Source organism: Heptranchias perlo, unplaced genomic scaffold (assembly GCF_035084215.1).
Source record: "Heptranchias perlo isolate sHepPer1 unplaced genomic scaffold, sHepPer1.hap1 HAP1_SCAFFOLD_147, whole genome shotgun sequence".
Taxonomy (NCBI): domain Eukaryota; kingdom Metazoa; phylum Chordata; class Chondrichthyes; order Hexanchiformes; family Hexanchidae; genus Heptranchias; species Heptranchias perlo.
Genome location: NW_027138722.1, coordinates 521,115 through 535,922, shown reverse-complemented (window position 1 = coordinate 535,922; position 14,808 = coordinate 521,115). Strand labels below are relative to the sequence as shown.

At 47.3% G+C, this 14,808-nt stretch overlaps 1 non-coding gene across 1 annotated transcript; it reads right to left on the bottom strand.

Annotated features, from left to right (window-relative positions):
* Positions 1–11,028: 11,028 nt before the first annotated feature.
* trnaa-ugc (transfer RNA alanine (anticodon UGC)) lies at positions 11,029–11,101 on the bottom strand. The gene has a single exon. It is a non-coding gene; the product is annotated as a tRNA-Ala (tRNA).
* Between the last annotated feature and the right edge of the window lie 3,707 nt (positions 11,102–14,808).

Genomic DNA, 14,808 nt, shown 5'->3' with positions numbered 1-14,808 from the left:
CGTGGAATCGCGTGGGCATAACCGAGACTGACTCGGTACCTGCTCATACTGCAGCGCCGTGGGAGTGTGAGCTCCTATTTACTCCCCACAGCCCTGGGCCGGTAGAGCAGTGGAGATCATGTCTGACCAGAGTTCCGAAGATTGTTGATTCGATTTCGACCTGGATGGATGCTTTTTGCAGCCTGCCCCTTACTTTATGACGTGACACCCTGCAAACTGTCCTGCTCGTTAGTGCTGCCTGCTTAATTATATAGCAAGTGTCTTTTTAGCGCAGCAGGGCAGCGCGTCAGTCTGATAACCGGAAGGTTCTGAGTTCGATCCTCAGCAAAGGCATTATGGAGTCTAAAGCTATTTTTAAACTTCTTTGCTCAACACCAAAATCAAGAATTTCTGCTTATTGTCGCACACCAAAAGATGTGCTGCCCCTTGACCTCTCTGTACCGTAGCACATGGTGAACTTTTGGAATTAAGTGGGTTATGGGCTCGCTGAAAACTGAAGCCATTTCTGTTTCTGGACAATTGATCCAAGGTAAATGAAGAATACAGGTATCGATCCCGCTAAGTGAGCACGCTACCATTTGGGCGAATTCCCTGTTTAATACTCATACATTGACCCTTCCAGTATCTGCTTCACACTCGCCTCCACCCAGCTCCACGACCAGTGGAGAAATCTTGCCTTGGGTTGGTCCCGTCCCTGAATTTTTTTCAATAGTTTGCTCCAATCGGTGGTATCGAGTATCAGCAAGTGAGCAACAGCAGAACGGGAAGCCACAGTGAGCGGCCTTGATCTAACTGCTGCTTATTGCAAAATCAAATTCACGGGTGCATGACCGAGACTGACTCGGTACCTGCTCATACCGCAGCGCTGTGGGAGTGTGAGCTGCTACTTACTCTGCATACCCTGGGCCAGTGGAGCAGTGGATACCGTGTCTAATAACAAATCAGAAGATTGCCTGGTTAACTCCTACCTGGCTGGATTGTTTTGCAAACTGCCCATTACTTTATGACTTTAGATAGCTTGCAAACTGTCCTAATTGACAGTGCTGCCTGGCAGTCTCCACCGTAAGTGCGTTCTTAACACAGCAGGGAGTGCATTAGTTTTATTAACTTTGTAAATCCTTAGTTCAATCCACAGAAAATATATCAGGACCCGTGAAGCTTTTTTCCATGTCTCACCTCTTCTTTCCATCTTTACTAAACACCAAAATCAAGAACTTTTGCTTATTGCAGTACACCAAAAGATTTGCTTCCCCTTGACCTCTCTGCATCGAAGCTGAGGATTAACGTGGGACAACTGACACCATTTTTGTTTCAGGACAATTACCCAAGGTAAAAAAGCGAGTGGAGAATGCGGGCATCGATCTCGCTACCTCTCACATGCTAAGCGAGGCGCTCTACCATTTGAGCTAATTCCCCAGTTGCGGTGGTGGAATTGCCCTTCACAATGGTCGCTTCACACTCGCCTCCGAGCAGCGGCACGAATTTCCCCCTCCCTGAAGACATTCAATACTTTGCTCCAATCGGCGGTATCGAGCGTCAGCAAGTGAGCAATGGCAGAACGGGAACCTACAGTAAGCGGCCTTGATCTAACTGTTTCTTCTTCCAAAATCACATTCGCTACTTCGAGACGGAATTAAACCAGCAACCGAAGGCTGGCTCTGCTTTGTTTTCCACCAGCGTCCTCTATTCTGACAGCTGAGCGATCGAAGGGAAGCAGCAAAGATCCTTCTGTGTGGTGATTGTTCACTGTTTTAAACTCCCCGACTCGTGTAGTCGCGTGGGCCTGACCGAAACTGATTCGATACCTGCTCATACAACAGCTCTGTCGGAGTGCATGCTGCAACTTGCTTTTCACAACGTGTGCCAGTGGACCGGAGTAGACCCTGTTCTGGTATTATACATCAGAAGATTAGTAGGTTCGAATGCTACATGGCTCAAAGGTAGCTGCAAACTTTTACTTTCTCACAAAATATACTTTATTTCATCAAATTTAAGAATACACAGAGATCAAATTAAATATCACAATTTCAAAGCAATGAATTTCAGATCGTACGTCGTATGATCCCAATATTACAATTTAACCAAGGTACATATTTTTTAATACATTCTATACAATACCACGTGGGACAGCCTTACACAGTAGCCATTCCCCATGGAGCCTTTGCAACGCCGCACCTCGCTTCAGTGAGTCCCGCAGCATGTTCTCCTGCACCTTGGAGTGTGCCGGTCGGCAATACTCGGTCGTGGACAGCTCCCTCAGGTGGAAGAATCGACCCTGCATTCTCGCGCATGCTCAGCGATCTCTCGACCAGAATCATTAAAAGTTTACAGAGCGGAAGGAGGCCATTCGAAGCATCGAGTGCGCACTGGTTCTATGCAAGAGCAATCCTGCGAGTCCCACTTCCCCGCCCCATCCCCGTAGCCCTGAAAATGTTTTCCTTTCCATGATTGAACCACCCCCTCGGGCAGTGCATTCCAGATCCGAACCACTCTCTGTGTAAAAAGGTTTGTCCTCATGTCACCTTTGGTTCTTTTGCCAATCAACTTTAATCGATGTCCTCTGGTCCTTGACCCTTCCGCCAACGGGAAGCGTTTCTCTCTATCTGCTCTATCTCGACCCTTCATGATTTTGAAAACCTCGATCAAATCTGCTCGCAACCGTCTCTGTTCGAAGGAGAACAACCCCAGCTTCTACAGTCTATGCACGTAACTGAAGTCCCTCATCCATGGAATCATTCTAGTAAATCTCTTCTGCACCCTCTCTAAAGCCTTGACATCTTTCCTAAAGTGCGGTGCCCAGAAGTGGACACAATACTCCAGTTGTGGCCGAACCAGTATTTTATAAAGGTTCATCATGACTTCCATACTTTTGTACTCTATGCCTCCATTTATAAAGCCCAGGATCCTGTATGCTTTTTTAACCGCTTTCTCAACTTGCACTGGCACCTTCAATGATTTGTGCGGACATACCAAATCCCTCTGATAATGTCGCCTTTAAAGAATTGTGCCCTCTACTTTACATTGCCTCTCCTCGTTAATCCTACCGAAATGCATCACTTCACATTTGTCTGTGTTAAATTAGATTTGCTATGTGCCCTCCCATGCCACCAGCCTGTCTATGTCCTCTTGAAGTCTATCACTATCCTCACTGTTCATTACCCTTCCAAGTTTTGTGTCATCTGCAAATTTTGAAATTGTGCCCCATGCACCCAAATCCAAGTCATGAATATATATCAAGAAAAGCAATGGTCCCAGCACCGACCCCTGGGGAACAGCACTCTACACCTCTCTCCAGTCCGAAAAACAACCGTTCACCACTACTCTCTGTTTCCTGTCCCTCAGACAATTCTGTGTCCTTGTTGCTACTCCCTCTTTATTCCATATTTGAGGTTGATTCTTGTAAATTGCCCTTCACAGTCGCTGCTTCGCACTCGCCTCCAAGCAGCTCCACGACCAGCAGAGAAATCTTGCCGTGGGTTGGCCCCCTCCCTGAATACAATCAATACTTTACTGCAATCGGAGGATCGAGCATCAGCAAGTGAGCAACAGGAGAACGGGAAGCCCCAGTAATGGTGAATGATGCTGAGAAGAGCCCGAGCCTGCGGAAGGTAGACGAGGTCACCGGAAACGAACAGCCGCCCCCAGCTTGAGGGAGCAGCGAGAACCCTGTCTGTCTGACTGAGTGATCGAAGAGTTTTTGCCTGAAAGTTAGTGCGGCTTGACGTGTTGTTACTCAAAGGCACTCCCTGCTGGTGAGCAGAGGCAAATGCTCGAGCAAAACTGCCGTGTTCGGGCAGACACAGAAAGCTGAAAGGTTTGAGAAAGGGGGTGGCGACATGTTGAACTGTCGGCTGCCTGGAAAGTTAAAAGAGCGGCCTTGAGCTAATTGCTGCTTAATCCAAAAACAGACACGTTCCTTCAAACCGGAATTGAAACAGTGATCTAAGGATGACTTTGCTTTGAGTTTAATTAACTATTATTCTGAGCTCCTACCAGCTGAGCTATCGCGGGAAAGCAGCAAATAGCTCGCTTTTTGGTGATTGTGCATCGTGCGCCTTTTGGCAAACCCTGACCCGTGGAGTCACGGGTGCATGACCGAGACTGACTCGGTCCCTACTCATACCGCAGCGCTGTGGGAGTGTGAGCTGTTACTTGCTTTGCATAACCAAGGCCAGTGGAGCAGTGGAGAACGTTTCTAATGAAAAATCGGAAGATTGTCTGGTCAACTCCGACCTGATTGGATTGTTCTTGCAAACTGCCCATTACTTTATGACTACAGAGAGCTAGCATACTGTCCTAATTGGCAGTGCTGCCTGGCAGTCTCCATCATAAGTGCGTTCTGAACACAGCAGGGAGTGCGTTAGTTTTATTAACTTTGAAAATCCTGAGTTCAATCGACAGAACGGATATCAGGACCTGTGAAGCTTTTTTCCATGTCTCACTTCATCTTTCCATCTTTGCTAAACACCAAACTCAAAAACTTTTGCTTCGTGCAGCAAACCAAAAGATTTACTGCCCCTTGACCTCTCTTTATCGAAGCTCAGGATTGACGTGAGTGATGGATTTGCTGAAATCTGACACCATTTTTGTTTCGGGACAATTCCCCAAGGTAAAAAAGTGAGTGGAGAATGCGGGCATCGATCCCGCTACTTCTCGCATGCTAAGCGAGCGCTCTACCATTTGAGCTAATTCCCCTGCGTAACGGGACCAATTGCCCTTCACAATAGTCGCTTCACACTCGCCTCCAAACAGCGCCACGAATTGCCACCTCCCTGAATTTTCTCAAGACTTTGCTCCAATCCGCGGTATCGAGTATTCGCAAGTGAGCAACCGCAGAATGGAAAGGCACAGTAATCGTGAATGGTGCCGACAAGAGCCCGAGCCTGCGGAACGCAGACGAGGTCATCGGACAAGAACAGCAGCCCGAGCTTGAGGAAACAGCGAGAGCTCTGTCTGTCTGTCGGTCTGACTGACTGATGGAAGGCTTATTTGCCTGAAAGTGAGTGCGGTTTGACGTGTTGTTATTCAAAGGTACGCCCTGCTGGTGAGCAGAGGCAAGTGCTCGAGCAAAACAGCCGTTTTCTGGCAGACACAAAAAACTTTCAGGTTTAAGAAAGGAAAGGAGGTCTCCTGTGCCTCAGCGCCAACATGTTAAGCTTTTGGCTGTCTGTAAAGTAAAGAAAACGGCCTTGAGCTAATTTCTGCTTACTCCAAAAGCACGTTCGCTAGTTCCAACCAGAAACATAAGGATGACTTTTCTCTGTGAATTGTATTGCAGTCCTCCGCTGTACTAGCTGAACGATCGAAGGGAAGCAGCCAAGATTGCTCTCTTTGGTCAATATTCACTGTGCGCCTTTTGACACTCCCGGACTCGTGGAGTCACGTGTGCATGACCGAGACTGACTCATTTCCTGCTCATACCGCAGCGCTGTGGCAGCATGAGCTGCTACTTTCTCTGCACACCCGAGACCAGTGGAGCAGTGGATATCGTGTCTAATGACAAATCAGAAGATTCTCTGGACAACTCCTACCTGACTGGATTGTTTTTGCCAACTGTCCATTACTTTATGACGATAGATAGCTTGCAAACTTACCTTATTGGTAATGCTGCCTGGCAGTCTCCACCGTTCGTGCGCTTTTCACACAGCAGGGAGTGCATTAGTTTTGTTAACTTTGTAAATCCTGAGTTCAATCCACAGAAAAGATATCAGGACTTGTGAAGCTTTTTTCCATGTCTCACTTCATCTTTCCATCTTTGCTAAACACCAAAATCAAAAACTTTTGCTGACTGCAGCACACCTAAAGATTTGCTGCTCATTGATCTCGATTTATCGAAGCTGAGGATTGACGTGGGTTCTGGATTTGCTGAAAACTGACACAATTTTTGTTTCGGGACAATTCCCCAAGGTAAAAAAGTGAGTGGAAAATGCGGGCATCGATCCCGCTGCTTCTCGCATGCAAAGCGAGCGCTCTACCATTTGAGCTAATTCCCCTACTTAGCAAGTCCACTTGCCCTTCACAGTAGTCGCTTAACACTCGCCTCCAAACAGCGCCACGAATTGCCACCTCCCTGAATTTTTTCAATCCTTTGCTCCAATCCGCGGTATCGAGTATTCGCAAGTGAGCAACCGCAGAACGGGAAGGCACAGTAATCGTGAATGATGCCGAGAAGAGCCCGAGCCTGCGGAACGCAGACGAGGTCATCGGAAAAGAACAGCAGCCCGAGCTTGAGGAAACAGCGAGAGCTCTGTCTGTCTGTCTGTCTGACTGACCGATCGAAGGCTGATTTGCCTGAAAGTGAGTGCGGTTTGACGTGTTGTTACTCAAAGGCACTCCCTGCTGGTGAGCAGAGGCAAATGCTCGAGCAAAACAGCCGTTTTCGGGCAGACACAAAAAGCTTTCAGGTTTCAGAAAGGAAAGGAGGTCCCCTGTGCCTCAGCGCCAACATGTTAAGCTGTAGGCTGGCTGTAAAGTAAAGAAAACGGCCTTGAGCTAATTTCTGCTTACTCCAAAAGCAGGTTCGCTAGTTCCAACCAAAAACCTATGGATGACTTTTATCTGATAATTTTATTGCAGTCCTCCGCTGTACGAAGTGAAGCAGCCAGGATTGCTCTCTTTGGTAAATATTCACTGTGCGCCTTTTGACACTCCCGGACTCGTGGAGTCACGTGTGCATGACCGAGACTGACTCATTTCCTGCTCAGACCGCAGCGCTGTGGCAGTGTGAGCTGCTACTTTCTCTGCACACCGTGCAGCAGTGGATGTCGTGTCTAATGACAAATCAGAAGATTGTCTGGACAACTCCTCCCTGACTGGATTGTTTTTGCCAACTGTCCATTACTTTATGACTATAGATAGCTTGCAAACTTACCTTATTGGTAATGCTGCCTGGCATTCTCCACCGTTCGTGCGCTTTTCACACAGCAGGGAGTGCATTCGTTTTGTTAACTTTGTAAATCCTGAGTTCAATCCACAGAAAATATATCAGGACTTGTGAAGCTTTTTTCCATGTCTCACTTCATCTTTCCATCTTTGCTAAACACCAAAATCAAAAACTTTTGCTGACTGCAGCACACCTAAAGATTTGCTGCTCATTCATCTCGATTTATCGAAGCTGAGGATTGACGTGGGTTCTGGATTTGCTGAAAACTGACACCATTTTTGTTTCGGGACAATTCCCCAAGGTAAAAAAGTGAGTGGAAAATGCGGGCATCGATCCCGCTACTTCTCACATGCAAAGCGAGCGCTCTACCATTTGAGCTAATTCCCCTACTTAGCAAGTCCACTTGCCCTTCACAGTAGTCGCTTTACACTCGCCTCCAAACAGCGCCACGAATTGCCACCTCCCTGAATTTTTTCAACCCTTTGTTCCAATCCGCGGTATCGAGTATTCGCAAGTGAGCAACCGCAGAACGGGAAGGCACAGTAATCGTGAATGATGCCGAGAAGAGCCCGAGCCTGCGGAACGCAGACGAGGTCATCGGAAAAGAACAGCAGCCCGAGCTTGAGGAAACAGCGAGAGCTCTGTCTGTCTGTCGGTCTGTCTGACTGATGGAAGGCTGATTTGCCTGAAAGTGAGTGCGGTTTGACGTGTTGTTACTCAAAGGCACTCCCTGCTGGTGAGCAGAGGCAAATGCTAGAGCAAAACAGCCGTTTTCGGGCAGACACAAAAAGCTTTCAATTTTAAGAAAGGAAAGGAGGTCTCCTGTGCCTCAGCGCCAACATGTTAAGCTGTAGGCTGGCTGTAAAGTAAAGAAAACGGCCTTGAGCTAATTTCTGCTTACTCCAAAAGCAGGTTCGCTAGTTCCAACCAAAAACCTAAGGATGACTTTTATCTGATAATTGTATTGCAGTCCTCCGCTGTACGAAAGAAGCAGCCAGGATTGCTCTCTTTGGTAAATATTCACTGTGCGCCTTTTGACACTCCCGGACTCGTGGAGTCACGTGTGCATGACCGAGACTGACTCATTTCCTGCTCAGACCGCAGCGCTGTGGCAGTGTGAGCTGCTACTTTCTCTGCACACCGTGCAGCAGTGGATATCGTGTCGAATGACAAATCAGAAGATTGTCTGGACAACTCCGAGCTGACTGGATTGTTTTTTGCCAACTGTCCATCACTTTATGACTTTAGATAGCTTGCAAACTAACCTAATTGGCAGTGCTGCCTGGCAGTCTCCACCGTTCGTGCGCTTTTCACACAGCAGGGAGTATATTAGTTTTATTAACTTTGTAAATCCTGAGTTCAATCCACAGAAAAGATATCAGGGCCTGTGAAGCTTTTTTCCATGTCTCACTTCATCTTTCCATCTTTGCTAAACACTAAAATCAAAAACTTTTGCTTACTGCAGCACACCAAAAGATTTACTGCTCCTTGACCTCAATTCATCGAAGCTGAGGATTGACGTGGGTTCTGGATTTGCTGAAAACTGACACCATTTTTGTTTCGGGACAATTCCCCAAGGTAAAAAAGTGAGTGGAAAATGCGGGCATCGATCCCGCTACTTCTCGCATGCAAAGCGAGCGCTCTACCATTTGAGCTAATTCCCCTACTTAGCGAGTCCACTTGCCCTTCACAGTAGTCGCTTTACACTCGCCTCCAAACAGCGCCACGAATTGCCACCTCCCTGAATTTTTTCAATACTTTGTTCGAATCCGCGGTATCGAGTATTCGCAAGTGAGCAACCGCAGAACGGGAAGGCACAGTAATCGTGAATGATGCCGAGAAGAGCCCGAGCCTGCGGAACGCAGACGAGGTCATCGGAAAAGAACAGCAGCCCGAGCTTGAGGAAACAGCGAGAGCTCTGTCTGTCTGTCTGTCTGACTGACCGATCGAAGGCTGATTTGCCTGAAAGTGAGTGCGGTTTGACGTGTTGTTACTCAAAGGCACTCCCTGCTGGTGAGCAGAGGCAAATGCTAGAGCAAAACAGCCGTTTTCGGGCAGACACAAAAAGCTTTCAGGTTTCAGAAAGGAAAGGAGGTCTCCTGTGCCTCAGCGCCAACATGTTAAGCTGTATGCTGTCTGTAAAGTAAAGAAAACGGCCTTGAGCTAATTTCTGCTTACTCCAAAAGCACGTTCGCTAGTTCCAACCAAAAACCTAAGGATGACTTTTATCTGATAATTGTATTGCAGTCCTCCGCTGTACGAAGGGAAGCAGCCAGGATTGCTCTCTTTGGTAAATATTCACTGTGCGCCTTTTGACACTCCCGGACTCGTGGAGTCACGTGTGCATGACCGAGACTGACTCATTTCCTGCTCAGACCGCAGCGCTGTGGCAGTGTGAGCTGCTACTTTCTCTGCACACCGTGCAGCAGTGGATGTCGTGTCTAATGACAAATCAGAAGATTGTCTGGACAACTCCTACCTGACTGGATTGTTTTTGCCAACTGTCCATTACTTTATGACTATAGATAGCTTGCAAACTTACCTTATTGGTAATGCTGCCTGGCAGTCTCCACCGTTCGTGCGCTTTTCACACAGCAGGGAGTGCATTAGTTTTGTTAACTTTGTAAATCCTGAGTTCAATCCACAGAAAAGATATCAGGACTTGTGAAGCTTTTTTCCATGTCTCACTTCATCTTTCCATCTTTGCTAAACACCAAAATCAAAAACTTTTGCTGACTGCAGCACACCTAAAGATTTGCTGCTCATTGATCTCGATTTATCGAAGCTGAGGATTGACGTGGGTTCTGGATTTGCTGAAAACTGACACCATTTTTGTTTCGGGACAATTCCCCAAGGTAAAAAAGTGAGTGGAAAATGCGGGCATCGATCCCGCTACTTCTCACATGCAAAGCGAGCGCTCTACCATTTGAGCTAATTCCCCTACTTAGCAAGTCCACTTGCCCTTCACAGTAGTCGCTTAACACTCGCCTCCAAACAGCGCCACGAATTGCCACCTCCCTGAATTTTTTCAATCCTTTGTTCCAATCCGCGGTATCGAGTATTCGCAAGTGAGCAACCGCAGAACGGGAAGGCACAGTAATCGTGAATGATGCCGAGAAGAGCCCGAGCCTGCGGAAGGAAGACGAGGTCATCGGAAAAGAACAGCAGCCCGAGCTTGAGGAAACAGCGAGAGCTCTGTCTGTCTGTCTGTCTGACTGACCGATCGAAGGCTGATTTGCCTGAAAGTGAGTGCGGTTTGACGTGTTGTTACTCAAAGGCACTCCCTGCTGGTGAGCAGAGGCAAATGCTAGAGCAAAACAGCCGTTTTCGGGCAGACACAAAAAGCTTTCAGGTTTCAGAAAGGAAAGGAGGTCTCCTGTGCCTCAGCGCCAACATGTTAAGCTGTAGGCTGGCTGTAAAGTAAAGAAAACGGCCTTGAGCTAATTTCTGCTTACTCCAAAAGCAGGTTCGCTAGTTCCAACCAAAAACCTAAGGATGACTTTTATCTGATAATTGTATTGCAGTCCTCCGCTGTACGAAGTGAAGCAGCCAGGATTACTCTCTTTGGTAAATATTCACTGTGCGCCTTTTGACACTCCCGGACTCGTGGAGTCACGTGTGCATGACCGAGACTGACTCATTTCCTGCTCAGACCGCAGCGCTGTGGCAGTGTGAGCTGCTACTTTCTCTGCACACCGTGGAGCAGTGGATATCGTGTCTAATGACAAATCAGAAGATTGTCTGGACAACTCCGAGCTGACTGGATTGTTTTTACCAACTGTCCATCACTTTATGACTTTAGATAGCTTGCAAACTAACCTAATTGGCATTGCTGCCTGGCAGTCTCCACCGTTCGTGCGCTTTTCACACAGCAGGGAATATATTAGTTTTATTAACTTTGTAAATCCTGAGTTCAATCCACAGAAAAGATATCAGGACTTGTGAAGCTTTTTTCCATGTCTCACTTCATCTTTCCATCTTTGCTAAACACCAAAATCAAAAACTTTTGCTGACTGCAGCACACCTAAAGATTTGCTGCTCATTGATCTCGATTTATCGAAGCTGAGGATTGACGTGGGTTCTGGATTTGCTGAAAACTGACACCATTTTTGTTTCGGGACAAATCCCCAAGGTAAAAAAGTGAGTGGAAAATGCGGGAATCGATCCCGCTACTTCTCGCATGCAAAGCGAGCGCTCTACCATTTGAGCTAATTCCCCTACTTAGCGAGTCCACTTGCCCTTCACAGTAGTCGCTTTACACTCGCCTCCAAACAGCGCCACGAATTGCCACCTCCCTGAATTTTTTCAATACTTTGTTCGAATCCGCGGTATCGAGTATTCGCAAGTGAGCAACCGCAGAACGGGAAGGCACAGTAATCGTGAATGATGCCGAGAAGAGCCCGAGCCTGCGGAACGCAGACGAGGTCATCGGAAAAGAACAGCAGCCCGAGCTTGAGGAAACAGCGAGAGCTCTGTCTGTCTGTCTGTCTGACTGACCGATCGAAGGCTGATTTGCCTGAAAGTGAGTGCGGTTTGACGTGTTGTTACTCAAAGGCACTCCCTGCTGGTGAGCAGAGGCAAATGCTAGAGCAAAACAGCCGTTTTCGGGCAGACACAAAAAGCTTTCAGGTTTCAGAAAGGAAAGGAGGTCTCCTGTGCCTCAGCGCCAACATGTTAAGCTGTAGGCTGTCTGTAAAGTAAAGAAAACGGCCTTGAGCTAATTTCTGCTTACTCCAAAAGCACGTTCGCTAGTTCCAACCAAAAACCTAAGGATGACTTTTATCTGATAATTGTATTGCAGTCCTCCGCTGTACGAAGGGAAGCAGCCAGGATTGCTCTCTTTGGTAAATATTCACTGTGCGCCTTTTGACACTCCCGGACTCGTGGAGTCACGTGTGCATGACCGAGACTGACTCATTTCCTGCTCAGACCGCAGCGCTGTGGCAGTGTGAGCTGCTACTTTCTCTGCACACCGTGCAGCAGTGGATGTCGTGTCTAATGACAAATCAGAAGATTGTCTGGACAACTCCTACCTGACTGGATTGTTTTTGCCAACTGTCCATTACTTTATGACTATAGATAGCTTGCAAACTTACCTTATTGGTAATGCTGCCTGGCAGTCTCCACCGTTCGTGCGCTTTTCACACAGCAGGGAGTGCATTAGTTTTGTTAACTTTGTAAATCCTGAGTTCAATCCACAGAAAAGATATCAGGACTTGTGAAGCTTTTTTCCATGTCTCACTTCATCTTTCCATCTTTGCTAAACACCAAAATCAAAAACTTTTGCTGACTGCAGCACACCTAAAGATTTGCTGCTCATTGATCTCGATTTATCGAAGCTGAGGATTGACGTGGGTTCTGGATTTGCTGAAAACTGACACCATTTTTGTTTCGGGACAATTCCCCAAGGTAAAAAAGTGAGTGGAAAATGCGGGCAACGATCCCGCTACTTCTCACATGCAAAGCGAGCGCTCTACCATTTGAGCTAATTTCCCTACTTAGCAAGTCCACTTGCCCTTCACAGTAGTCGCTTAACACTCGCCTCCAAACAGCGCCACGAATTGCCACCTCCCTGAATTTTTTCAACCCTTTGTTCCAATCCGCGGTATCGAGTATTCGCAAGTGAGCAACCGCAGAACGGGAAGGCACAGTAATCGTGAATGATGCCGAGAAGAGCCCGAGCCTGCGGAAGGAAGACGAGGTCATCGGAAAAGAACAGCAGCCCGAGCTTGAGGAAACAGCGAGAGCTCTGTCTGTCTGTCTGTCTGACTGACCGATCGAAGGCTGATTTGCTCTGAAAGTGAGTGCGGTTTGACGTGTTGTTACTCAAAGGCACTCCCTGCTGGTGAGCAGAGGCAAATGCTAGAGCAAAACAGCCGTTTTCGGGCAGACACAAAAAGCTTTCAGGTTTCAGAAAGGAAAGGAGGTCTCCTGTGCCTCAGCGCCAACATGTTAAGCTGTAGGCTGGCTGTAAAGTAAAGAAAACGGCCTTGAGCTAATTTCTGCTTACTCCAAAAGCAGGTTCGCTAGTTCCAACCAAAAACCTAAGGATGACTTTTATCTGATAATTGTATTGCAGTCCTCCGCTGTACGAAGTGAAGCAGCCAGGATTGCTCTCTTTGGTAAATATTCACTGTGCGCCTTTTGACACTCCCGGACTCGTGGAGTCACGTGTGCATGACCGAGACTGACTCATTTCCTGCTCAGACCGCAGCGCTGTGGCAGTGTGAGCTGCTACTTTCTCTGCACACCGTGGAGCAGTGGATATCGTGTCTAATGACAAATCAGAAGATTGTCTGGACAACTCCGAGCTGACTGGATTGTTTTTTGCCAACTGTCCATCACTTTATGACTTTAGATAGCTTGCAAACTAACCTAATTGGCATTGCTGCCTGGCAGTCTCCACCGTTCGTGCGCTTTTCACACAGCAGGGAATATATTAGTTTTATTAACTTTGTAAATCCTGAGTTCAATCCACAGAAAAGATATCAGGACCTGTGAAGCTTTTTTCCATGTCTCACTTCATCTTTCCATCTTTGCTAAACACTAAAATCAAAAACTTTTGCTTACTGCAGCACACCAAAAGATTTACTGCTCCTTGACCTCAATTCATCGAAGCTGAGGATTGACGTGGGTTCTGGATTTGCTGAAAACTGACACCATTTTTGTTTCGGGACAATTCCCCAAGGTAAAAATGTGAGTGGAAAATGCGGGCATCGATCCCGCTACTTCTCGCATGCTAAGCGAGCGCTCTACCATTTGAGCTAATTCCCCTACTTAGCGAGTCCACTTGCCCTTCACAGTAGTCGCTTTACACTCGCCTCCAAACAGCGCCACGAATTGCCACCTCCCTGAATTTTTTCAATACTTTGTTCGAATCCGCGGTATCGAGTATTCGCAAGTGAGCAACCGCAGAACGGGAAGGCACAGTAATCGTGAATGATGCCGAGAAGAGCCCGAGCCTGCGGAACGCAGACGAGGTCATCGGAAAAGAACAGCAGCCCGAGCTTGAGGAAACAGCGAGAGCTCTGTCTGTCTGTCTGTCTGACTGACCGATCGAAGGCTGATTTGCCTGAAAGTGAGTGCGGTTTGACGTGTTGTTACTCAAAGGCACTCCCTGCTGGTGAGCAGAGGCAAATGCTAGAGCAAAACAGCCGTTTTCGGGCAGACACAAAAAGCTTTCAGGTTTCAGAAAGGAAAGGAGGTCTCCTGTGCCTCAGCGCCAACATGTTAAGCTGTATGCTGTCTGTAAAGTAAAGAAAACGGCCTTGAGCTAATTTCTGCTTACTCCAAAAGCACGTTCGCTAGTTCCAACCAAAAACCTAAGGATGACTTTTATCTGATAATTGTATTGCAGTCCTCCGCTGTACGAAGGGAAGCAGCCAGGATTGCTCTCTTTGGTAAATATTCACTGTGCGCCTTTTGACACTCCCGGACTCGTGGAGTCACGTGTGCATGACCGAGACTGACTCATTTCCTGCTCAGACCGCAGCGCTGTGGCAGTGTGAGCTGCTACTTTCTCTGCACACCGTGCAGCAGTGGATGTCGTGTCTAATGACAAATCAGAAGATTGTCTGGACAACTCCTACCTGACTGGATTGTTTTTGCCAACTGTCCATTACTTTATGACTATAGATAGCTTGCAAACTTACCTTATTGGTAATGCTGCCTGGCAGTCTCCACCGTTCGTGCGCTTTTCACACAGCAGGGAGTGCATTAGTTTTGTTAACTTTGTAAATCCTGAGTTCAATCCACAGAAAAGATATCAGGACTTGTGAAGCTTTTTTCCATGTCTCACTTCATCTTTCCATCTTTGCTAAACACCAAAATCAAAAACTTTTGCTGACTGCAGCACACCTAAAGATTTGCTGCTCATTGATCTCGATTTATCGAAGCTGAGGATTGACGTGGGTTCTGGATTTGCT